At 42.5% G+C, this 26,350-nt stretch overlaps 1 protein-coding gene across 13 annotated transcripts in view; it reads right to left on the reverse strand.

Moving 5' to 3' along the window:
* Positions 1–26,350, reverse strand: part of LOC139415091 (protein 4.1-like) — a 106,275-nt gene that overhangs the window by 65,713 nt on the left and 14,212 nt on the right. The window contains exon 1 of one of the 13 annotated variants that reach the window (XM_071162897.1): positions 17,840–18,336. The exons of 11 other annotated variants lie outside the window; for them this stretch is intronic. The gene's annotated coding sequence lies outside the window, so the exon portion shown is untranslated. Of the gene's footprint in view, positions 1–17,839; positions 18,337–26,350 lie in introns of those variants that run through there. One more of the 13 variants, XM_071162894.1, reaches the window with a different exon arrangement.

Genomic DNA, 26,350 nt, shown 5'->3' on the forward strand with positions numbered 1-26,350 from the left:
TCTGTGTGGCAGAAGATCACTAACCACAAGCTTTAACATGCAGACCCACTGTGGTTTGATGCCCATCTAACCTAAATGACTGGAGTTTAAAGAGCCAGTCCTCAAATTATCAATTTTTACACATCATTCCAGAGCGTAGACAAGAGGTAGGCCCATTCTCAGCACAACAGAGGCTTACAGTACAAGAATCAACAAAGTTCTAACTCTATTATTCTAATGGTGTAAGCTGGTGCTGCCCTGAATTACTTTTTGGCCAAAGTTTTATCCCAGTATTAGTGCCATCATCACACATACTTCTATTAAATGTATACTTATGCAAACATTTTTCTATTCTACTGCCATTTACTTTATGTTCTTATCTTGTATTATTTCTTATTGTTGTTGCATTGTCGAGAAGGAACCTGTATTTAGTTGGACGATGTATACCATGAGTATCCTGTACATACGACTAATAAAACTTGAAAACTTTGGGTGACAGATGGAAGTCCGAGTCATTTCAATGTACAGTGAAACAGCTGGATCTACAGTACACACGATAGTGGGAGTTAATAGCCATGTGTCCAACATTGTACAGTAATACACCAGAGAATGGAGCACTCTTGGAGGGGCACTCTGAAGAGTCGGTATCCTCAAAGTGTGCCCTGTGAAGGGGTCCATGCCCCAAGAGAGATCAAAGCTGTGTGTCGTGCCGAAGCCACAGCCCCATCATTGGGAAGGTCACCGCAGGATTAAACTAAGAAGAATGTCCAGACACCCCAAAGGATGAAAATACCACAGACAGAGGCTCATTTCTCCGGGTCTCATGGCACTAAATGTACATTTTATCCGTCCTCTGAAGCCTTCGGCAACGGTATCGAAGCACACAAAGTACAGATTTCTTTTTTGGAGGTCAAACAATGAGTTTGGCTGTTAAATGGATACGGGGAAGAGCAAATAGCCACAAGTTCCAGAACTGAAGCATATATTTTGTACCACATCTAAACCAAACTTTATCTGGGATTTAGGAGAGTTGCTATAGCAACAGGAAGTTCACAGTTGTGCATGCATCTCAATGGCAGAATAAAAGCCTGTTTGAATCAATGTCGCTCTAGAGTTCAGACCAGAGTATGTGAGCGGAGCTGGAGCGGAGAGAGCTAAATTTGACTGGAGATTGGAGCGAGTTACCAAAAGGCTGGAGCGTCAGCCTCCTCACTCACTCCAATTTCACTCCAGTACTGCTCATTTAATGAACTTCGGGCATGCCCGGCCCAGCATGCTTTTGTAGGCTACGTGTGTGCTGCTATAGCCTTTTCTTTAACTATTGTCATGGAGTTTGGTAAATATTTTATAAAAAAAAAAAATATGTAGCTGATGATGCACATCAAGGTGACTTACAAGATGAGGACCAAGAGCATGAGAGGGAGTGCGGTGATGTAGTGTCCACAACTAAAGAATCATTGTGGAATTTGAAAAGACATATCCCGAAAGGATGGCGGTGTAGCACATAACAAAGAAACAAGGTGGGTAGCTAGCCAAGTGTTTCATTGTAGCAAAGTATTTCTTTTTTATATCTGATATCTTAAAAGTTTAGTTCATTTTCATTCTATTATTAATACAATAGGGTATCACTGATTTTGGCCCAATAGGACTGACATATTAGCTCTTTCACGGAGCTTTGTTTTGATAGGGTTATTTTGCATAAAAACATTTAGGCCTAGCTATAGAGAAATACAAAATAAACTGCATCCCTACCCAGGCTGGCAGGAGTGTCCTGAAAGGCTCTGAAGGCGCAGAGGGTATCCTCTGCTGCTGCCCTGCTGTCCAGGCAACATCACATATGTGTTTCTAATAGTGAAAGGCACTATTTCACAGCCTATATGTGCAATTTAGACAAAAATGATTTAATACAACGAAATGTTGATTAAATGCTGAGCGCTTAAAATGGATAATCCACCCCAAACTCCTATGATAGAAAGCTAGAAAACATAGGTACACAACAATTTAAAAAAGCCAATATCAGCAAACTGCACTATCAATTTAGGAGGCTATTTCACAGAGTTACACTTAGTTAGTCTCTGCCCAGAGTGAGCGCAAATTACATTTCTTACCCACAGAAATACTTTTGAGGAGATGGGAAACTCCATTAGAATTGTATTATTTACATTGTCTACATTGCCCATGCTTCGCCAATGGACTGCATGCTGCATTCTGGGAGATTCTGGGACAAGGAACGCTCTCCATCAAGGAGTGAATGGGAATCAATTGGGAGCTAACAAAAAACTGAACATTAGCACAAATTTCATTTACAATTAGTACAACATGGCCAATCTTTTCCAAGATGTGAGATTATGAACTTTCTGTAATATCGTATATAAACTAAGCAAAAAAACGTCCCTTTTTCAGGACCGTGTCTTTCAAAAGACAATTTGTAAAAATACAGATCTTCATTGTAAACGGTTTAAACACTGAACAAGCATGGGAATCGATGAACCATAAACAATTAATGAACATGCACCTGTGGAACGATCACTAAGACACTAACAGCTTACAGACAGTAGACAATTAAGGTCACAATTATGAAAACTCAAGACACTAGAGAGGCCTTTCTACTGACTCAAAAACATCAAAAGAAAGATGCCCAGGGTCCCTGCGTGAATATGCCTTAGCCATGCTGCAATGAGGCATGAGGACTGCAGATGTGGCCAGGGCAATAAATTGCAATGTCCGTACTGTGAGACGCTTAAGACAGATCTACAGGGAGACAGGACGGACAGCTGATCGTCCTCTCCGTTGCAGACAATGTGTAACCTGCACAGGATCGGTACATCCGAACATCACACCTGCAGGACAGGTACAGGGTGGCAACTGCCCGAGTTACACCAAGAACGCACAATCCCTCCATCAGTGCGGACTGTCCACAATAGGCTGGGAAAGGCAAGCCTAGGGCTTGTAGGCCTGTTGTGAGGTCTGGTGAGGACCTGCCTAACCGGCAACGTCGCCGCCTATGGGCACAAACCCACCGTTGCTGGACAAGACAGAACTGGCAAAAAAGTGCTCGTCACTGACAAGTCGCGGTTTTGTCTCACCAGGGGGTGATGGTCGGATTAGCGTTTATCGCCGAAGAAATGAGCGTTACACCCAGACCGGTACTCTGGAGCGGGATCGATTTGGAGGTGAAGGCTCCGCCATGCAGGCAATCTCAACAATGTGTGTTACAGGGAAGCCATCCTCCTCCCTCATGTGGTACCCTTCCTGCAAGCTCATCCTGACATGACCCTCCAGCATGACAATGCCACCAGCCATACTGCTTGTTCCGTGTGTGATTTCCTGAAAGACAGGAATGGCAGTGTTCTGCCATGGCCAGCGAAGAGCCCGGACCTCAATCCCATTGAGCACGTCTGGGACCTGTTGGATTGGAGGGTGAGGGCTAAGGCCATTCCCCCCAGAAATGGCCGGGAACTTGCAGGTGCCTTAGTGGAAGAGTGGGGTAATATCTCACAGCAAGAACTGGCAGATCTGGTGCAGTCCATGAGGATGAGATGTACTGCAGTACTTAATGCAGCTGGTGGCCACACCAAATAGAGACTTACTTTTGACCCCCATTTGTTCAGGGACACATCATTCCATTTCTGTTAGTTACATGTCTGTGGAACTTGTTCAGTTTATGTCTCAGTTGTTGAATCTTATGTTCATGCAAATATTTGCATGTTAAGTTTGCTGAAAATAGACAGTTGACAGTGAGAGGACTTTCTTTTTTTGATGAGTTTAGCTTTGGAATCGGGACACTACGTACTTGAGGAAATTAGGCAGGTTTCTTGAATCATACCCCGACGTTGAGAAGGGATAACGTGATGATTAGCTTAGCAACCGCGTGACGCAGCATGATAAAGTGAATGCAATGCGTTGACTGTCAGTTGGGTGGGTAGTTTCTCCATTCATTGCCCAATGGGATTCCTATCGCCTCCTTTGTGGGAAACAGATTAGACACACAGGGCGCATCGCGACATGGTACTTGAATGAGAAACAGATGAATAATTTGGTACACTGTTTAGGTTTAGCACATCTAAGCAAAATATATACTTAATCAAGATGATCGAAAACGTACATACATACCATTTATTGGCTGAATTGACAATCTGGAGGGGTCATCGTTGTAAAAGCGTTAGTTCTGTTATACTCACAGACAATATTTTGACAGTTTTGGAAACTTGAGTGTTTTCTATCCTAAACAATTATATGCATATTCTAGTTTCTGGGCCTGAGAAATAGGCAGTTTCATTTGGGTACGTTTTTCATCCAAACATCAAAATACTGGCCCCTACACGCAACAGGTTAAATCATCACTTCCTTAAGTCAGGGTTCCTAATTTACTCAGCCATGCTGCCTTGCCCTTATGGATGTGTCACCGCAACCTTAAAGGTCCTCAATGATGTCACCATTGCCCTTGATTCTAAGCAATGTTGTGCTGCTATTTTTATTGACAAAGCATTTGATACAGTAGAGCATTCCATTCTTGTGGGCCAGCTAAGGAGTATTAGTTTCTCAGAGGTCTTTGGCCTGGTTTGCTAACTACATAGAATCCAAGATGGCGTAGCAGTCAGACGCATGTTTGTCTTGTCCCATCTAAAAATTAAGTCGTCGTTTTTTTCCCCTCATATACATTTTTATCGCACTTACCACCTACAATCTAAATATACTTTCCTGCAACCCGCCTCCCCAACATGGTACAGATCTGCTATTTTTATATGTTATAACTGGAACCGCCATCAGAAGCTAGCCAGCTAAATAGCTTCTAGTCACTGTTAGCCACGGCTAGCGGTCTTCACCTAGCTCGGTCACCAGCCAGCTTTAGCTCGGGTCAATACCTACCAGTCTGCACAGCGCAAAATTAACCCAGAGCATCACAGACTGCTTTTCTTCACATCACCGGATTCCTGCCGCAAGCTCTGTGCCATTTACAATGAATCATCGCAGCTAGCTAGCTGCAATCCGAGTGGCTACCGCTGGCTTCCGCCTCTGTCCCAAAGTAAGCACCAGTTAGGCCTTTCTCCCGGCTAGCGAAAGAGGTATACCCGCTAATTCATGGGTTACAATAGCTCTTCTGCCAATTGGCCTGGACCCTTCATTGGCGACACTTGAGTCCCGCCGATCCATCATGACTGCTCTGCCGACGTAATAGTCCGATGTGGTTGCAACAAGCGTTTCCGTTGCGATGTCACCGAAGACCCATCTGCTAGCGCCGGCCCGCTAGCTTTATAAACGCTGTGCATCCCACTCGCCTAGCATAGTAGCGAGTACCGAAAGGCTCCTGGACTCATCCATTGCTGCTCATTGGACCCTATGATCACTCGGCTTCACATGCCTCTCTCCAATGTCAATATGCCTCTTCTTCTGCTTCGGTTAGTTATTGGTTTCAGTTCACTGTAGAGCCCCTAGTCCAGCTCAACATGCTTTATGTCACACACACACCACACATGGAGAGACCTCACCTGGTTTAACTGGTGTCTCAAGAGATGCAAGCTCTCACATAGTCACTCAATGACTAGGTTTGCCCCCACTGTACTCACATCCTACCATACCCTTGTCTGTACATTATGCCCTGAATCTATTCTACCACACCCAGAAATCTGCCTCTTATTCTCTGTTCCCAACGCACTAGACGACCAGTTCTTACAGCCTTTGGCCGTACCATTATCCTACTCCTCCTCTGCTGATGTAGAGGTTAACCCAGGCCCTGTAGCCCCCAGCATCACACCTATTCCCCAGGTGCTCTCATTTGTTGACTTCTGTAACCATAAAAGCCTTTCTCATGCATGTTATCAGAAGACTCCTTCCTAAATTTGTTTTATTCACCGCTTTAGCACACTCCGCCAACCCTGATGTCCGAGCCGTGTCTGAATACTGGTTTAGAAGGCCACAAATTATATCACCAACTACAACATTTTCCGTCAACATAGAGCTGCCAAAGGCGGAGTTGCAATCTACAGCACAAATAGCATGCATAGTTCTGTCATACTATCCAGGTCTGTGCCCAAACTGTTTGAGCTTTAACTTTTTTAAATCCACCTTTTCAGAAACAAGTCTCACTGTTGCTGCTCGTTATAGACCCCCCTCGGCCCTGGACTCCATATGTGAATTGATTGCCCCCCCCATCCATCTGCAGAGTTTATACTGTTAGGTGACCTAAACTGGGATATGTATAGCACCCCGGCTGTCCTACAATTTAAGCTAGATGCCCTCAACCTCACACAAATTATCAAAGAACCTACAAAGTACAACCCCAAATCTGTAAACATGGGCACCCTCCTAGATATCATCCTGACCAACTTATCCTCCAAATACACCTCTGCTGTTTTCAACCAGGATCTCAGCGGTCACTGCCTGCGTCCGTAACGGGCCCGCAGTCAAACGACCACCCCTTTCCACTGTCAAACAGTCACTACAACACTTCGGCGAGGAGGCATTTCTAATCGAACTGGCCCGGATATCCTGGAAGGATATTGACACGTCAGTAGAGGATGCCTGGTTGTTCTTTAAAAAGTCCCCTCCTCACCATCTTAAATAAGCATGCCCCATTCAAAAAAAATGAAGAACTAAGAATAGACATAGCCATTGGTTCACTGCAGACCTGACTGCCCTTGATCAGCACAAAAACATTGTGTGGCGTACTGTATTAGCATTGAACAGCTCCCGTGATATGCAACTTTTCAGCAAAGTTAAGAACCAATATACACAGGCAGTTTGAAAATGCTAGCCTCAGCTTTCCTAACAGAAATTTGCATCCCGTAGCACTAATTCCAAAAAGTTCTGGGACACTAAAGTCCATGGAGAATAAGAGCACCTCCTCCCAGCTGCCTACCTGCAATGAGGCTAGGAAACATTGTCACCACCGATAAATTCAATAAGCATTTTTCTACGGCTGGCCATGCTTTCAACCTGGCTACCCCTGCACCGGCCAACAGCTCTGCACCCCCCGCAGAAAAATGCCCAAGCCCATACCCCGCTTCTCCTTCACCCAAATAGCTGATGTTGAAAGAGTTTACACCCCTACAAATCAGCTGGGCTAGACAATCTGGGCACTCTCTAAAATTATCCGCCAAAATTGTTGCCAGCCCTATTACTAGCCTGTTCAAACCATTTCATATCGTCGGAGATACCTAAAGATTTTAAAGCTGTCGCAGTCCCCCTCTTCAAAGGGGGAGACACTCTAGACCCAAACTGTTACAGACCCATAGCCATCCTGCCTTTAAGGTTTTTGAAAGCGAAGTTAACAAACAGATCGACCATTTTCGAATCCCACCGTACCTTCTCCACAATGCAATCCGGTTTCCAAGATGGTCATGGGTGCACCTCAGCCACGCTCAAGGTCCTAAACGATATCATAACCTCCATCGTTAAGAGACAATACTGCGCAGCCGTATTTGTCGACCTGGCCAAGGCTTTCGACTGTCAATCAATGCATTCTTATCAGCAGACTCAATAGCCTTGGTTTCTCAAACGACTGCCTCGTCTGGTTCACCAACTACTTTGCAGATCAATGACACACTGAACTCGAGGGCCTGTTGTCCAGACCTCTGGCAGTCTGAGGGCACCACAGGGTTCAATTCTCAGGCCAACTCTTCTCTCTGCGTGTGTGTGTGCGCGCGTGTGTGTGTGTATGCATCGCCCTTGCTGCTGGTGATTCTCTGATACACCTCTACGTAGACGAACACCATTCAGTATACATCTGGCCTTTCCTTGGACACTGTGCAAACAAACCTCCAAACGAGCTTCAATGACATTCAACACTCCTTCCGTGGCCTCCAACTGCTCTTAAATGCATGCTCTTCAACCGATTGCCCGAACCTGCCCGACCTCTAGCAACACTACTCTGGACACCTCGGACTTAAAATAATGTGGACAACTACAAATACCTAGGTGTCTGGTTAGACTAAACTCTCATTCCAGACTCACATTAAGCATCTCCAATCCAATATGAAAATCTAGAAATGGCTTCCTATTTTGCAACAAAGCATCCTCACTCATGCTGCCAAACATACTAGAGGTCGACGGATTAATCGGAATGGACGATTAATTAGGGTCCATTTCAAGTTTTCATAAATTAGTATTTTCGGACCCCGATATAGCAGATTTTTTTATACACCTTTATTTAACTAGGCAAGTCAGTTACGAACACATTCTTATTTTCAATGACGGCCTAGGAACGGTGGGTTAACTGCCTTGTTCAGGGGCAGAACGACAGATTTTTACCTTGTCAGTTCGGGGATTCAATCTTGCAACCTTACGGTTAAACAAGTAAAACGCTCTAACCACCTGCCTCACGAGGAGCCTGCCTGTTACGCAAATGCAGTAAGAAGCCAAGGTAAGTTGCTAGCTAGCATTAAACTTACCTTATAAATAACAATCAATCATAATCACTAGTTATAAACTAATATCATCAACCATGTGTAGTTTTGTCCTGCGTTGCATATAATCGATGCGGTGCGCATTCGCGAAAAAAGGACTGTCGTTGCTCCAACGTGTACCTAACCATAAACATCAATGCCTTTCTTAAAATCAATACACAGAAGTATATATTTTAAAACCTGCATATTTAGCTAAAAGAAATCCAGGTTAGCAGGCAATATTAACCAGGTGAAATTGTGTCATTTCTCTTGCGTTCATTGCACGCAGAGTCAGGGTATAGGCAACAGGTTGGGTCGCCTAATTTGCCAGAATTTTATGCAATTATGACATAACATTGAAGGTTGTGCAGTGTAACAGGAATATTTAGACTTAGGGATGCCACCCGTTAGATAAAATACCGAACGGTGCCGTATTTCACTGAAATAAAACTTTTTTTATTTTTTATTATAGTTTCCAGATTCGACCATATTAATGACCAAAGACTCGTATTTCTGTGTGTTATGTTATAATTAAGTCTATAATTTGATATTTGATAGAGCAGTCTGAATGAGCGATGGTAGGCACCAGCTGGATTTCTTTTAGCTAAATTCATTCAAACAGCACTTCACTGCGTTATGCCAGCAGCTCTTCACAATGGTGGTTCAAGCATTGAGCTGTTTATGACTTCAAGCCTATCAACTCCCGAGATGAGGCTGGTGTAACCGAAGTGAAATGGCTAGCTAGTTAGCGCGTGCTAATAGCGTTTCAAACGTCACTCGCTCTGAGACTTGGAGTGGTTGTTCCCCTTGTTCTGCATGGGTAACGCTGCTTCGAGGGTGGCTGTTGTCGATGTGTTCCTGGTTCGAGCCCAGGTTGGGGCGAGGAGAGGGATGGAAGCTACTGTTACACTGGCAATACTAAAGTGCCTATAAGAACATCCGTCAAAGGTATATAAAATACAAATCGTATAGAGAGAAATAGTCCTATAATAACTACAACCTAAAACTTCTGGGAATATCGAAGACTCAGGTTAAAAAGAACCACCAGCTCTCATATGTTCTCATGTTCTGAGCAAAGGAACTCAAACGTTAGCTTTTTTACATGGCACATATTGCACTTCTCCTTTCTTCTCCAACACTTTGTTTTTGCATTATTTAAAGCAAATTGAACGTTTCATTATTTATTTGAGGCTAAATTGATTTTATTGATGTATAATACGATTTTTTTAAATAAAATATATTTAAAAAAAATTAAAGTGTATTTATTTATTTGAGGCTAAATTGATTTATGTATTATACATATTTTTTTTTTTTCTTTTTTCAATTTATTTTTATATATATATATATATATATATATATATATATATATATATTTTTTTTTTTTTATTACACTTTTTTTTATTTTATTTATTTATTTATTTATTTTTTAAATCGGGCGATTAAATCGGTATCGCCATTTCTTGGTCCTCCAATAATCGGTATCGGAATTGAAAAAATCATACATCGGTCAACCTCAAACATACCCTCGTAAAACTGACAATCCTAACGATCCTCAACTTCGGCGATGTCATTTACAAAATACCCTCCAACATTCTACTCAGCAAACTGGATGCAGTCTATCACAAGGCCATCTGTTTTGTCACAAAAGCCCCATACACACCCACCACCGAGACCTGTATGTGCTCATTGGCTGGCCCAAGCTACATATCCGTCACCAAACCCACTGGCTCCAGGTCACCAAAAAGTATTTGATAGGTAATGTCCCGACTTATCTAAGCTCACTGGTCACCATAACAACAACCAGCTGTAGCAGTCGCTCCAGCAGGTATTTTTCACTGGTCATCCCCAAAGCCAACACCTCTTTGGCCGCCTTTCCTTCCATTTCTCTGCTAGACTTAGGTTGGAGTCATTAAAACTCGTTTTTCAACGACTCCACAAATGTCTTGTTAACAAACTATAGTTTTGGCAAGTTGGTTAGTACATTTACTTTGTGCATGAAAATTCATTTTTCCAACAACAGTTTACAGACAGTGTAATAATCTATCACAAATCCAGTGGGTCAGAGGTTTACATACACTAAGTTGATTGTGCCTTTAAACAGCTTGGAAAATTCCCCAAAATTATGTCATGGCTTTAGAAGCTTCTGATCACGTGAGTCAATTGGAGGTGTACCTGTGGATGTATTTCAAGGGGGGGGGGTAAATCAAGGCTTAGTTGCTCTTGACATCACAGGAAAAACCTAAAGAAAATCAGCCAAGACCTCAGAGATTTTTTTATTTATATTGTAGACCGCCACATGTCTGGTTCATCCTTGGGAGCAATTTCCAAACTGAATGTACCACGTTCATCCACGTTCATCTGTAGAAACAATATCACACAAGTAAAAACATCATAGGGCTCAGGAGACGCGTTCTGTCTCCAAGTGCAAATCAATCCCAGAACAACAGCAAAAGACCATGTGAAGATGTTGGTACAAAATAAACTATATCCACAGTAAAACGAGTCCTAAATCGACATAACCTGAAAGGCCGCTCAGCAAGGAAAAAGCCACTGCTCCAGAACCGCCATAAAAAAGCCAGACTACGGTTTGCAACTGCACAAAGATCGTACTTTTTGGAGAAATGTCCTCTGGACTGATGAAACAAAAATAGAACTGTTTGGCCATAATGACAATCGTTATGTTTGGAGGAAAAAGGGGGAGGATTGCAAGCCGAAGAGCACCTTCCCAAACGTGAAGCACGGGGGTGGCAGCACCATGTTGTGGGGGTGCTTTGCTGCAGGAGGGACTGGTGCACTTCACAAAATAGATGGCAGCATGAGGACAATTATGTAGATATATTCAAGCAACATCTCAAGACAACAGTCAGGAAGTTCAAGCTTGGTCACAAATGGGTCTTCCAAATGGACAATGACCCCAAGCATACTTCCAAAGTTGTGGCAAAGGGGCTTAAGGACAACAAAGTCAAGGTATTGGAGTGGCCATCACAAAGCCTTGACCTCATTCCTATAGAAAATGTGTGGGCAGAACTTAAAATGCGTGTGCTAGCAAGGAGGCCTACATACCTGACTCACTTACACCAGCTCTGTCAGGAGGAATGGGCCAAAATTCACCCAACTTATTGTGGGAAGCTTGTGGAAGGCTACCTGAAACATTTGACCCAAGTGAAACAATTTAAAGTCAATGCTACCAAATAGTAATTGAGTGTATGTAAACTTCTGACCCACTGGGAATGTGATGAGAAATAAAAGCTGAAATAAAATCACTGTCAACTATTATTCTGATATTTCACATTCTTAAAATAAAAGTGGTGAACCTAGCTGACCTATGACAGGGAAGTTTTACTAGGATTAAATGTCAGGAATTGTGAAAAACTGAGTTTAAATGTAGTTGGCTACGGTGTAGGTAAACTTCCGACTTCATTGTGGTTCATATTGCTGACCGATCTGAAATCCCTGTACCGAACGGTTCGCTACAAATACGTTTACCATTACAGCCCTGCAATTTAGTGTTCGTATGCTGCTTCATACAGCATGTACAGTAGCATATTTGCAATGAGCTTTTCTTACTGTCACCTTTTCATGTTGTTAATTAAAATACTTTATTCAAATCCTATGGTTTTAATACTTCAAACCCAAAATGGTAGGTCCAGGTAGTCAAAAATAGATGGGTATTGGGATATCCGACCACTCAACTCTGCTCACATAATCAGCAGTGTCTGAACCAGAGTAACTCCAAAACATTGGGAGCGCAGCGCCTCAGACTCAGTGTTTCCCAACCTTGGTCCTCGAGTACACCCAATAGTACACATTTGCTTTGTAACCCTGGACAAGCACACATGATTCAACTTGCCAACTAAATCATCAAGCCCTCAATGAGCTGAATGAGATGTGTTCGTCAAGGGCTACAACTAAACTGTGTACTGTTGGGGGTAAACGATGACCAGGGTTGGGAAACACTGGTGTAGAACAAATTGCTTTATTTGTTGTTAAATTAGAAAATCATGTTATGAGAGGCTGGAACAATTTTACTTGGATATTTATGCAGAAGATCAAATTTGTTGGTCAATGCCAGTAAAATCTAAAATATCTTCACTTACAAGTTTATCAAGACAGATTTATTCCATGTGTTAAAACCCACATGAATGCATATTGAGCCACCTACACCTAACCTCAATTCCCAATCTCTCTTATCTGGACATCTCCTTTGTGGTCTATGAATTCCTCCCATCGTCACCATCCATAGCTGAGGCAGTGACTGTGACCAACTTTGTCTCACACTGCCTGCAAGTCTACAACAATATCGTGATCAATCACTGTCAGCCGCTGGGCTACTGTGTCCCACTGTCCCCTTCTGGCTGGCTCTCACAGGGCCTGGTTGAGCAGTGAAGGACTAAGCGGCAGGCTATTTATGGCTTGAAGGGAAAGATAAGAGATAAGAGTCCTAGAATTCTACAGAGAATCCATGACCATCACTGGTTTAGATGGTGTCTGAAGGGGTGATGTAGGCACCTAGAATAACTCCTCTCAGTTACATGATCTAAATTACATGCAGGTCATCTTCAGCCACACACACTGGCAGCTATCCATGCTTCTTTACCTGCTTCGGACACCAGAGAACACTGCAGCTCGTTAACAGTAACAATGAAGGGCATCAAATGTGGCTTCCTGTGTCTGCAAAGGTTCTCTTTGATTTGCAAGTGAAAGTAGTTTGTTGATGTCAAACTATACAAAGACAAGTGTTTACTGTGTTAAGTCCACCCCCAGTCAGATGGTTTAGGCTAATATTAGGTGTATCTACACATTACATCAGAGAGAAAATTTAAATAGACAGTCGCAAGAACACATGAGCTAGAGCCTGTCTCATGACATCATACAACCAAGAGGGTAAAGCACAGAAACTCCAAGTTCAGACTTCATAATGCTGATATCAAGACCAACTTAAAACATGCCATATATAGCATTGTGTGAGTCCCATTTTTCCCTCACATCCTCAACTGTCCTTCCCAGAGATAAAAATAAGCTCCTGGCTGCAGCACTGCAGATTTTGCTGTGTCGAGGGACAGAAATCCAGAATCAGGGCATATCGCTTAACTCCAGCGTCAAGTTGCACTACATAAAGCCAGCAATACAGTGTGGTGACAGGACAGCTTTAGTTAATGGTTCCCTCCTCTTGGAAGCTTTTCAGCTGTTCCTAGAACTGATGCAGGGAAGGAGGGACTCCAATACCAACAACACAATGTATAGGACACAGCCCCACAGAGATACTGGGTTGATATTAGCACACTTCCTGGCCTCCGGTTTGCCCCTGAAGCATTTGATCTCTGTTGCTCAGTGTCTGGACTAGATTTTATTTGGCCATAGATACTACCACTGCAGGGACCCCAGTCCAGAGAGCCAACTTCCAGCTTCAACCCCTGCTCCAGACCGGGCTGGATTTCATCAGCGTGCTCTGGGAGCCCACACATTCAAGAACGATTGCAAAACAGATTCACATTGAGCCCTTCTTCATGATGTGCATAGCTTGAATGATAGCCTTTTTCTTTTACATGAGATTCCCCCCCAACAAAAAGTTACTGTCCGTTAAGACTTTCTCATCATCTGGGCAGGAAAACAAAAGTGTTATAATAATGGTCAGTGTCAAAATTCCAAGCATTGTCTGTAAACTAACAAATATGCTGCCAAAAGATTTAGGCTCAAATTCCAGTCAGACATCAGATTTGAACATTCCTCTGATATTGACACACAAAACATAGCTGGCTGTTAGGGTGAAGTACAGTACATTTCGTACAAGGGCATTATCATACAGATTAAAGCAAACACAGAATAACGCCTGTTTAATCCAGACAGCTGTTGAGTCTGGTGGAGTTGTTATTGTGGATTAAAGTCTTTGGGCTGATGGACTAGTGATGTCATAGCTTTTATTCTATGGGCACAGCCCTGGAATGGACCTCCTGAGGGAACACATCTGGGTTCTAGAGCAGTGACCACGTTACGCCCCGGACTCCCGCCCACACACAATAGATTGGAGTCCGGAGCCAGAGGTTCTAATCCAACTCTGGGCTGGACCCCGAAAATGTCATCTCCCTCAAAGCAGAGAGAGCAGCATTTTGGAGCAGCTGGGCTGGGACAGACTGTGGTAGAGCTAATCTAATGAATGATAACCAACCCTAACAGTGACCCTCTCACAGGCTCAACGGAGACTTGTTGAAACGATTATACTATTTCTTTGTTTTTCTGTAGATTAGAGCATATCCTTTACGTGTGTCGAGCCTTAGGGCTACTTGAGGCTATTTTCCCAACAAACATGGGGATGAGTGGTATATGGTAGATACCTGTGAGGGTCATCTGTTGAGTAAAAATATGTATTGCGTTAATCACCTGAGAAAAACAAACCATGTCCTAATCCTTGTTGACAATGCCAGCCATCTGTCACACTCAGACAAGAGTTTTGGGTAATGGAATACGTCATTTTCAAATTCAACAATTCCACACTAAACTATGACAAATTTAAAACCTGATGTGTTGCACTGCAAGCCAGCCATGTGACATGATTCAGTGGTTATCTATGACACCTACTGATAACAACCCTCCAGGTTTTTGTTTTTCATCCACCAGAGTATGAGCAATGACAAATTCATTGAAATGGCACGTTGTCCTGAACAGTGAATAACTGGAAGTAAGAACATGTTTTGTCATCTGATGCAGCACTCCAAGAGCAAGCACCACCATGTTGATGAGGGCAAAATTAAGATGTAGTCCATAGTGCTTCCTTGCCACTGACAGGTTAAAATGGTGTCATAATGGAGGGACATTCATGTGGAGAGGGCTCCAGTGTGCTGCGTTTAAACAGTAATACAGGCTGACTGTGCGCCCTACAAGACCGCCCATTCCCCCTTTATTCTCTCTGAATGTCTGAGTGTTCCAAATCTGAATAATACAAATCAGTTATAAATGCCCATGGTCCCTCGCTAAATTCCCTTTTCATCTCCCATTAGTGATTTGAGCAACGAGATGAGTGTTCCCAAGGGGCCACATGGAGGTAATCTCTGCACAGGTGCACGCACGGGGGTTCCCTTGGAAACACACCACAGCTTTGTTATTCTGAGAGCTTCCTTGAAAAACAAATGTATTCCCTTAAATAGGGTTCAACTTTGGTCAAGAACAAAATGAGAAACCATTCAAAAATGTCGTCAAATTGTATCTAAACAATATTTACAATATTGTCAAATGTCCCGATGTGTATCACAGCTAGCTGTTTCAAAACAGTATTTTTCCTTCATCTCCATCTTTTAAAATAATGAATTTCAGCACTTATTTACGTGACCGTTTTGAAACGCTAGGGAGGGGGAAAAGTGTTGTGTAAAAAATAATTTTTTTAAAAAATAGTAACAAATAATTAAGGCAGCAGTAAAATAATAGCGAGGTTAAATACAGGGGGTACTGGAACAGAGTCAATGTGCGGGGGGAACCGGTTAGTTGAGGTAATATGTACATGTAGAGTTAGTGACCAATGAACACAATTGCATTTTAGCGATTTTAAATGCACAAAAATACCTTGAGCACCTGAAGCCCTTTTTTTGTAAGGCAACTGTGACCAGATGCATACCCAAATTCCCAGTCATGTGAAATCCATAGATTAGGGCCTAATTTCAAATTGACTGATTTCCTCATATGAATTTTAACTCAGCAAAAATCTATGAAATTGTTGCATGTTGCGTTTATATTTTACATTGATAGAAGCCACAATCCACAATATTAAAGCTGATCTAACCCCCTAAAATATTCCACTAGATTGACATAGGCTAATGATACTGCTGTTCGTTACTCATCTTGGTGGCTGAGGAAAACTAAAACGTGGACAGTTGTTTTAACATCTTTAAAGTGTGCATCAGAATTTGGTATGAAGGACCGCACAGCATTGCATCCTCAACTTGCATGTTCTGTTAATATGAATTAACCGAATCTAAATGAGATTTCTGTAATTCTGAGCACCATGTCTGCTACAGAGGGACAAGAGCGAGCCATGAAAAAACAAGTTGATCAATCATGGAAATAAAAATATTGAAAAAAAATTGTCTCCTTATTTAAAAAAAAAAGTTATGATGGAAAAGGGTGTTTTGGTGCAGGTACAGCCAACTAGCACAAAAATATATATAAAAAAGAAAAGATACATGTTCAAAAATACTACATCACTACGGTGATATAAATAATTAAAAATAAATATCAGGTGTTTAGACTTGTTCTTGGCTCTGGTGACAGTAAATCACCAAACTGAAAAATGTTCCCATGATCTGTTTTAATATACCTCCTCAACAGCAGTCCTTGCGGGAAATCGCTGTTTTTTGGCAAGACAAAGTATTCGTTACACTCAAATAAAGTGTGTGACTGCACAGGAGGACCGTAGCAGAGCAGCAGCCTGTTTCGCCAGGCCAGCTCTTAGTCGTCATAGTTAGGGGCCATGTTTGTTTTCCAGAGAAGGAGCCATCAGCACCTCCTGCAATCTGCCCTAAACAGCCCTGTGAACTTTGTCCCCGCGGAGTAGGCCTGGGGTAACAGGAAGTCTGACGTGGTGACAAACTCCATCCGTCCCATTACGGCCTGGTCGTTTCCTCAGTCTCATCCGCTAATCCCCATTCCTTTATCTCTCCCTCTCCAGCATGAACACAAGGGCATTTTTGTCTCACTAAAGGGTATGGAGAACTGAACCCCGCAGTTTAAAGAACATGTGATTTACTTTATCATGGCTTATGGGGAGTCCAAGCGGTGTTTACCTTTTGAAGGCAATTCAAAAGCTTTCTTTTGACACGCAAACTCACAATTCCGCACTACTCAAACAAATCCTTCAGCAGCTTAAAATCAGGCTCCTTAGAATAATCAATCCAGCTAAATCTGTGGGCTAATAAGAGCGGTCAATAACTTCCATCTATTTCTCTTTAGCTGGGGTGAAAAAGATAGCGGTCCAAAATAGACTTATGGGCAATAGCCTCCTCGGTTTACTAAACCAATCTGCTAATAGTGGATTAAAGATCTTGAGGATCCCTCTGTTTGGCACGGGCTACTTGTAGTGGTGGAGGATACAACAAGGGGCTGTGAACACGGCTTCAATTAGTATTCCACGGTGGGGACGGACACATTTCAGACAGCCAGAGACGACCCTCGGAAGGATAGTCTTTGCTGTGATCATCACTGGAATTCCCCATACAGAAGCGGAAATCAGTGGCGCAGACATTTTCCTGATGGGAAAAGTGGGAAGCGACAGGGCATTCTCATGATTTTCCAGTGCTGCTGCCCCAATAACCAGAAGTAGAGTGGCTGCACCGCCTAAATATCTTGTTTACACAGCTTGGGGTTTCGTCACTGCTTCACCATCCTGCAGGACACCTAGCAGGAGACACTGATATGTAGACTACACCAACATACTTTTGGTCATGTACTGTGTTTGAGATATATATATAAAAAAACACCGTCAAACATACCATTCCAAAATCAGGGGCATTAATATGGAGTTGGTCCCCTTTGCGGATATATCAACCTCCAGTCTTCTGGGAGAAGAGAGCAAGAGCATTGGTGAGATCGGGCGATTAGAGCTTGCTGGCAGTCAGCCTTCCAATTAATTCCAAAAGTGTTTAATGGGGTTGAGGTCAGGGCTCTGTGCAGGCCAGTCAAGTTCTTCCAGACTGATCTCAACAAACCATTTCTGTATGAACCTCACTTTGTGCACAGGGGCATTGTCATGCTGAAACAGGAAAGGGCCTTCCCCAAACTGTTGCCACAAAGTTGGAAGCACAGAATCGTCTAGAATGTCATTGTATGCTGTAATGTTAAAATTTTCCTTCCCTGGAACTAAGGGGCGAAGCCCGAACCATGAAAAACAGCCACCATTTTTCCTCCTCCACCAAACTTTACAGTTGGCACAATGGACTCGGGCAGGTAGTCTTCTCCTGGCATCGGCCAAACCCAGATGTCCGTCGGTCTGCCAGAGGGAGAAGCGTGATTCATCACTCCAGAATATGCACAAAATACAACAAAAAGCATTCACTGTGAAAGTTGATTGGCCTACATGTAGGCTATTCATATGTTATTTATGCACTGCACTTAGTTCAATTTATCAAATCAGTTACTGTTTTCTTGCTCAAACCGCGAGCAACACATACTCTTTCTACCAACCGCGAGCAACACATACTCTTTCTACCATATCGGTTACATGATTTATGTAAGATCATTTTTTTGACTGAACGTTGGTGGAGCGCTGCAGAGATAAGTCTCTCCAACAGCACCCTGGAGAGGCGCGCTGGGAACGGACAAGCAAATATTTTGTGCCCCTGCCTTTGTTGAAGTGGGCACTGCTTATCAAAGGGCGGCATCAGCGCTCACTTAAAAAGCCCATACCGCACTGGTTGAGAGAAATCATCATTGTTTTGGGGCAGAATGTGAGGTTGTGTGCGCTGTTGGTGGCGAGTCTTGATCAGTTTAGCTCAGAAAATGCCGCCCTAGTTGGCCGCCTAATGAACGGGCAGGCCGTGCCTAAAGCACATCAATAAATTAGCTATAACAAACTCAACACCGTAACGGCAAAATGGATGCAGAGTACGTGAAAAATAAATATTAAACTATTGAGTTTATAGGTTGCTCAGGTAAAGGGGAAGTCAGATGTGTGGAATAAATGTGACTAGTTGTGGAGAATGCTGAAGATCAAGAATAGACTGAATATTGTGTGTGTTGTCAAACAGGTACTGTATAGATTAGAAGTCGACCGATTAAATCAGGGCCAATTTCAAGTTCTCATCACAATTGGTAATCGGTATTTTTGGACACCGATTTGGATTTTCTTTAACTAGGCAAGTCAGTTAAGAACACATTCGTATTTTCAATGACGGCCTAGGAATGGTGGGTTAACTGCCTTGTTCAGGGGCAGAACGACAGATTTTTACCTTGTCAGTTTGGGATTCAATCTTGCAACCTTACAGTTGACTAGTCCAACGCTCTAACCACCTGCCTCTCATTGCACTCCACGAGGAGCCTGCCTGTTACACGAATGCAGTAAGAAGCCAAGGTAAGTTGCTAGCTAGCATTAAACTAGCATTAAACTAATTAAAATAAAATCAATCAATCAATCATAATCACTAGTTAACTACACATGGTTGATGATATTACTAGATATTTTCTATAGTGTCCTGCGTTGCATATAATCAATGCAACGCAGGGGGATGATTTAACAAAAGCACATTTGCGAAAAAAAGCACAATCGTTGCAAGACGGTACCTAACACCAATGCCTTTAACTTCTTGGTGACAGGGTGCAGTATTTTCACGTCCGGATGAAATGCATGCCCAAATTCAACTGCCTGCTACTCATCCCCAGAAGATAAGATATGCATATTATTAGTAGATTGGATAGAAAACACTCTGAAGCTTCTAAAACGATTTGAATCATGTCTGAGTAAAACAGAACTTATTTAGCAGGCGAAACCCCAAGGACAAACCATTCAGATTTTTTTTGTTTTGGAGGTCACTTTTTTCAATGGGTTTTCATTGGGAATCCAGATTTCTAAGGGACCTTCTTGCAGTTCCTACCGCTTCCACTGGATGTCACCAGTCTAGAAATTGGTTGAGGTTATTCCTTTGTGTAATGAAGAAGTACGGCCATCTTGAACAAGGGTCACTTGAAGTGTACTGTTAGATAAAAGGCGCGTGACCAGAAAGGTCAGTTTGTTTTCTTCCTGTATTGAACACAGATCATCCCGTCTTCAATTTTAGCGATTATTTACTTTAAAAAATACCTAAAGTTGTATTACAAAAGTAGTTTGAAATGATTTGGTAAAGTTTACAGGTAACTTTATTATATTTTGTAGTCACGTTGCGCAAGTTAGAACCAGTGTTTTTCTGGATCAAATGCGCCAAATAAATGGACATTTTGGATATATATCAACGGCATTAATTGAACAAAAGGACCATTTGTGATGTTTATGGGACATATTGGAGTGCCAACAGAAGAAGCTCGTCAAAGGTAAGGCATGATTTATATTTTTATTTCTGCGTTTTGTGTTGCGCCTGCAGGGTTGAAATGTTTTCTCTTTTGTTTACGGAGGTGCTATCCTCAGATAATAGCATTGTTTGCTTTCGCTGAAAAGCCTTTTTGAAATCTGACATGTTGGCTGGATTCACAACACGTGTAGCTTTAATTTGGTATCTTACAGGTGTGATTTCATGAAAGTTAGATTTTTTATAGGAATTTGGCGCTCTGCAATCTCTCTGGCTTTTGGCCAGGTGGGATGCGTCCCATATCCCAGATAAGTTAGCTCAATACACAGAAGTATATATTTTTAAACCTGCATATTTAGCTAAAAGAAATCCAGGTTAGCAGGCAATATTAACCAGGTGAAATTGTGTCACTTCTCGTGTTCATTGCACGCAGAGCCCAGGTTGGGGCGAGGAGAGGGACGGAAGCTATACTGTTACACTGGAAATACTAAAGTGCCTATAAGAACATCCGTCAAAGGTATATAAAATACAAATCGTATAGAGAGAAATAGTCCTATAATAACTACAACCTAAAACTTCTTACCTGGGAATATTGAAGACTCATGTTAAAAGGAACAACCAGCTTTCATTTGTTCTCATGTTCTGAGCAAGGAACTTAAACATTAGCTTCCATACATTTTCATACATTTTACATACATTTCATACATTTTACTTTCTTCTCCAACACTTTGTTTTTGCATTATTTAAAGCAAATTGAACATGTTTCATTGTTTATTTGAGGCTAAATTGATTTTATTGATGTATTATATTAAAGTTCAAATAAGTTTTCATTCAGTAGATGTAATTGTCATTAATACAAATAAATAAAATGTTACATTTTTTTTATTATTTAAAAATAAATAGGGCCGGTTAATTGGTATCGGCTTTTTTGGTCCTCCAATAAATCGGTATCAGCGTTAAAAAATCATAATCGGACCTCTACCGTGGACAGCAACCGCTTTCCAACGAGAGAAAAACAACATTTGTTATTTATTCGAAAATATAATTTTTATTAGTGTTGCACCATTGTTCTTATGAAATATAACCATATACAATTTCAGTAGCACGTCTTAGACTGATGGACTGCGCCATCCCCCCGGCCTCCGCAACGGATCAGTCCACTCAGACAGGCATCTTGTACGCCGATTTTGAGATACTGCTTGACTAAAGAAATCTCGGTCGACCAACAGCCTATCGACCAAACAATTGACCAGATGATTAAATGGGGTCCGCCCTACCGAGGACAGGCACTTTTCACACGCTATGGGCTTCAGCACTCAGTGGTCCCATTCTGTGAGCTTGTGTAGCCTACCACTTCACTGCTGAGCCTTTGTTGCACCTAAATGTTTCCACTTCACAATAACAGTTGTTAGCTGAAGAGATCCATCGGCCAATTTCTTAGGCCACTATACCTATTTTGCCAATTGGACTGGACCCCTTAGCTACACGGAACCCTATTAATTCATCATGACTGGTCTATCGACGTAACCACACGAGGAGGCTCTAACACAATTCCTCCGTCGCGACGTCCCTAAGGCCCTTCTGCTAGCTTGCTAACTGTCTGAATCGCAGTATCTCCAGCCAGCCTAACTACTCACTGGACCCCTATGATCACTCGGCCTGGTTATTCTTTAAAAGTGCCTTCATCACCATCTTAAATAAGCATGCCCCATAAAAAAAAACATAGAACCAGGAACAGATATAGCCCTTGGTTCACTCCAGACCTGACTGCCCTTTATCAGCACAAAAACATCCTGTGGCGTACTGCATTAGCATCAAATAGCCCCCACGATATGCAACTTTTCAGGGAAGTTCAGGGAAGTTTGGAACCAATATACACAGGCAGTTAGGAAAGTTGAGGCTAGCTTTTTCAAAACAGAAATGTTCATCCTGTAGCACAAACACAAAAAAGTTCTGGGACACTAAAGTCCATGGAGAATAAGAGCACCTCCCAGCTGCCCACTGCACTCACCACCAATAGATCCACTATAATTGAGAATTTCAATAAGTATTTTTCTACAGCTGGCCATGTTTCCGACCTGGCTACCCCTACTCTGGTCAACAGCCCTGTACCCCCCACAGCAACTCGCCCAAGCCTCCCCCACCCAAATCCAGATAGCTGATGTTCTGAAAGAGAGGCAAAATCTGGACCCTCTTTCTAAAAATTAGCCACCAAAATTGTTGCAACCCCTATTACTAGCCTGTTCAACCTCTTTCGTATCGTCTGAGATTCCCAAAGATTGGAAAGGTGCTGCGATCATCCCCCTCTTCAAAGGGGGAGACACCCTAGACCCAAACTGCTACAGACCTATATCGATCCTACCCTGCCTTTCTAAGGTCCTCGAAAGACAAGTCAACAAACAGATTACTGACCATTTCAAATCCCACCGTAACTTCTCCGCTATGAAAACTGGTTTCAGAGCTGGTCATGGGTGCACCTCAGCCACGCTCAAGGTCCTAAACGATATAACTGCCATCAATGAGAGACATTACTCTGCAGCCGTATTCGTCGACCTGGAAAAGGCTTTGAACACTGTAAATCACCACATTCTGATCGGCAGACAACTTAGTTTCTCAAATGACTGCCTCGCCTGGTGCCCCAACTACTTCTCTGATAGAGTTCAGTGAGTCAAATCGGAGGGCCTGTTGTCCGGACCTCTGGCAGTCTATGGAGGTGCCACAGGGTTCAATTCTCTGGCTGACTCTTTTCTCTGTGTTGACCAGGGAACCAGGGCGGCAGGGTAGCCTAGTGGTTAGAGCGTTGGACTAGTAACCGGAAGGTTGCGAGTTCAAATCCCCGAGCTGACAAGGTACAAATCTGTCGTTCTGCCCCTGAACAGGCAGTTAACCCACTGTTCCCAGGCCGTCATTGAAAATAAGAATTTGTTCTTAACTGACTTGCCTGGTTAAATAAAAGGTAAAAAAATAAATAAAAATAAAAAACTCTAGCAGGGCAGAAATTTTACAAACTGACTTGTTGGAAACTTGGCATTCTATGACGTGCCACTGAGCTCTCCAGTAAGGACATTCTACTGCCAATGATGGTCTATGAAGATTGCATGGCTGTGTGCTCGATTTTATACTCTCATTTGCAACGGGTGTGGCTGAACTAGTCAAATCCACTCATTTGAAGGGGTGTCCACAAAGGGGTTCAGAGGAGCATATAACAAGGAGGGATTGAAGAACACCTGTGCCCCAGCCTTCACTACTTGTGCAAATTCAAAAGCTGTATCACTCAACTAATGTTTCCCAACTTTGAAACCTACATCTAAAGACACAAATATAAATTAATCTTGCAGCAAAATCCCTTACCATAGGGCAAAAGACTAGTGTATATCCACAACTAAAAATGCAACACAATTGGAACTCAACGTCCCAGGGGTGCTGTAAATTTGTAAAGAATGCAACTTTATTTTTTCTAAGACAAATGTGCCTAGATTCCAAGACAAGTATAATTTGATTCAAATTACCCCTGCCTTACTGACATGGAAAGCCCTTGCTGCAAAATTGGACTCCTGCAGATAATCTCTTTTTAACTATGTTTGGGAGGGTGCCAAGCCACAGGCATCCAATTAAGGGGAACATTTATTTTTCCCCCTGTGCTGTTTCAAAGCAGGACACTTGCTAGGAGATGGCAAACTCCCCCTTTCGTCAGTAATGAGCAGAAAATTGCATTTATTGTGCCATTCAAAGGGCTGGTAGTGCAGCTTCTGAGATAAGCTGCAACATGGTGGCTTACTAAGAGAGCAAGTAATTTCTGGTCACGTTGAATTTTGTTTAGCTCCATCTATGAACCCAACTTGTTGCAAACAAGTATAGTTGAGAGAATTGTATGGAGCTTTGAAGGTGACGGAATCAAAAGCCTTGTGTTGGATTGGAAAGGTCATGTTTGAAAAATGCTCAATATGAAACTGAGAATCAACAGAGTTGGTGTTGCACAGAGTTTGTAATCTTTATTTGTTGAGTGATTCCATAAGAGCCTAAACCACTGACAATCCCTGTGGAAAAACAGTGTCCAAGGCAGGATGTCGGGAACACAGTACTCTAAAAGCGGGATGTTCCCATAACCCTTCCGAATGGTTAAGCAATCTCTCACAGTCCGCAGCAGAATTAGGAGACTGAGTGACACGTAGAGTGGTCTGTTCCAACAGGAAGCTCACCACAAGACCCAATGTTGGAGTAAATCCCCACCTCACTTTTGTCCAATCAGAATCTGAGGTACTTACCTGTAGTGACAGTATGAGTTTGACAATTCAGAGCTCTGGTATTTCTTTCTCTTTTGCAGCAATTTAGAATTGGCATATCAGTGTTTGATCTGACAGCTGGCAATGGTGCCAATATGGAGCATTTGAATGGTTAGTGAGATTACTCTGAGAAAGTAAAGTTGAAAGCCTGTTCAACAGGGGTCTTTGAGTACACAGGGGTCATACTGAATGCTACATTTAGCCTACAACACAGATAAATCCAAACACCACTAACAAGTGGGGGGGCAGGATCCGTGGAGAGGACTGCACACATGACTACACAATGTCCTTGATGGTAAAGTACACAGAAAAGGGAGCACGTTTACAGTCCTTCTGAGGTACTGAACAGAGGAAAGGGGACAGTTACCACCTCATACCATCTTGATGCAACTTGAAAGAAACTCATGCTCTTCGCCTGAGGTAGTCTAACAAACACCCTATGCTGTAGCTTCACGCTCACCCTCCCATACACTACAGAGACGTTTCAACCTCTTAAAGCTAATGGACCATGAGCTAAGTGTTAACCCACAGTCACAGGCTAAATCCTATAGAGCATGATTCCAGTTAAAATTTCTATATACTCAAAGACATACAGTACCAGTCAAAAGTTGACACCAACTCATTCAAGGATCTTCCTGTATTTTTACAATTTTCTACATTGTAGAATCATAGTGAAGACAAAATCATCAAACTATCAAATCATGTCGTAAAAAACAACAACTATTGAATCAAAGTAGCCACCCTTTGCCTTGATGACAGCTTTGCACACACTTGGCATTCTCTCAACCAGCTTCAGGTAGTCACCTGGAATGCATTTAAATTAAAAAGGTGTGCCTTGTTAAAAGTTAATTTATGGAATTTATTTCCTTCTTAATGCATTTGAGCCAATCAGTTCTGTTGTGACAAGGTAGGGGTAGTGTACCAAAGACAGCCCTATTCAGTAAAAGGCCAAGTCCATATTAAGGCAAAAACAGCACAAATCAGCAAAGAGAAATGACAGTCCATTACTTTAAGACATGAAGGTCAGTTAATCCGGAACACTTCAAGAAGTGCAGTCGCAAAAACCACCAAACGCTATGATGAAACTGGCTCTCATGAGGACCGCAACAGGAAAGGAAAACCCAGAGTTACCTCTGATGCAAAGGATAACTAGAAAGATTGTCTACAGCCCAAGTAATTGTTTCTGGCCCCCTCTCAGTTAGGGGGAGTGATGAGCTCTACAGCAGAGTCTCAACTCAATTGCTGGTTGAAAACGGTTCTGACCCTCCCAAAAGACAGAATTTGTAGATAAGTGGCCTTCTTTCTGGGACTCACCCACAAACAGGACCAAGCCTGGACTGCTGAGGAGTGACGGACTCAATCCTAGCTGGAGGGGTGTTCTCATCTCATATAAGAACATAGACAGGGCTCTAACTCCTCAATTATTATTTGACCCTGCTGGTCATCCATGAACATCTTTGCCATGTTCTGTTATAATCACCACCCAGCACAGCCAGAAGAGGACTGGCCACCCCTCAACCTGGTTCCTCTAGGTTTCTTCCTAGGTGCTGGCCTTCCTAGGGAGTTTTTCCTAGCCACCGTTGTTTAATCCTATATCTCTTGACATATTCATGAAAATAGTAATGGCCTCTAATCCTTCAAGCTGCATACTGGACCCTATTCCAACTAAACTACTGAAAGAGCTGCTTCCTGTACTTGGCCCTACTATGTGGAACATAATAAA

The sequence above is a fragment of the Oncorhynchus clarkii genome, chromosome 8 (genome assembly GCF_045791955.1).
Source record: "Oncorhynchus clarkii lewisi isolate Uvic-CL-2024 chromosome 8, UVic_Ocla_1.0, whole genome shotgun sequence".
Lineage (NCBI taxonomy): Eukaryota > Metazoa > Chordata > Actinopteri > Salmoniformes > Salmonidae > Oncorhynchus > Oncorhynchus clarkii.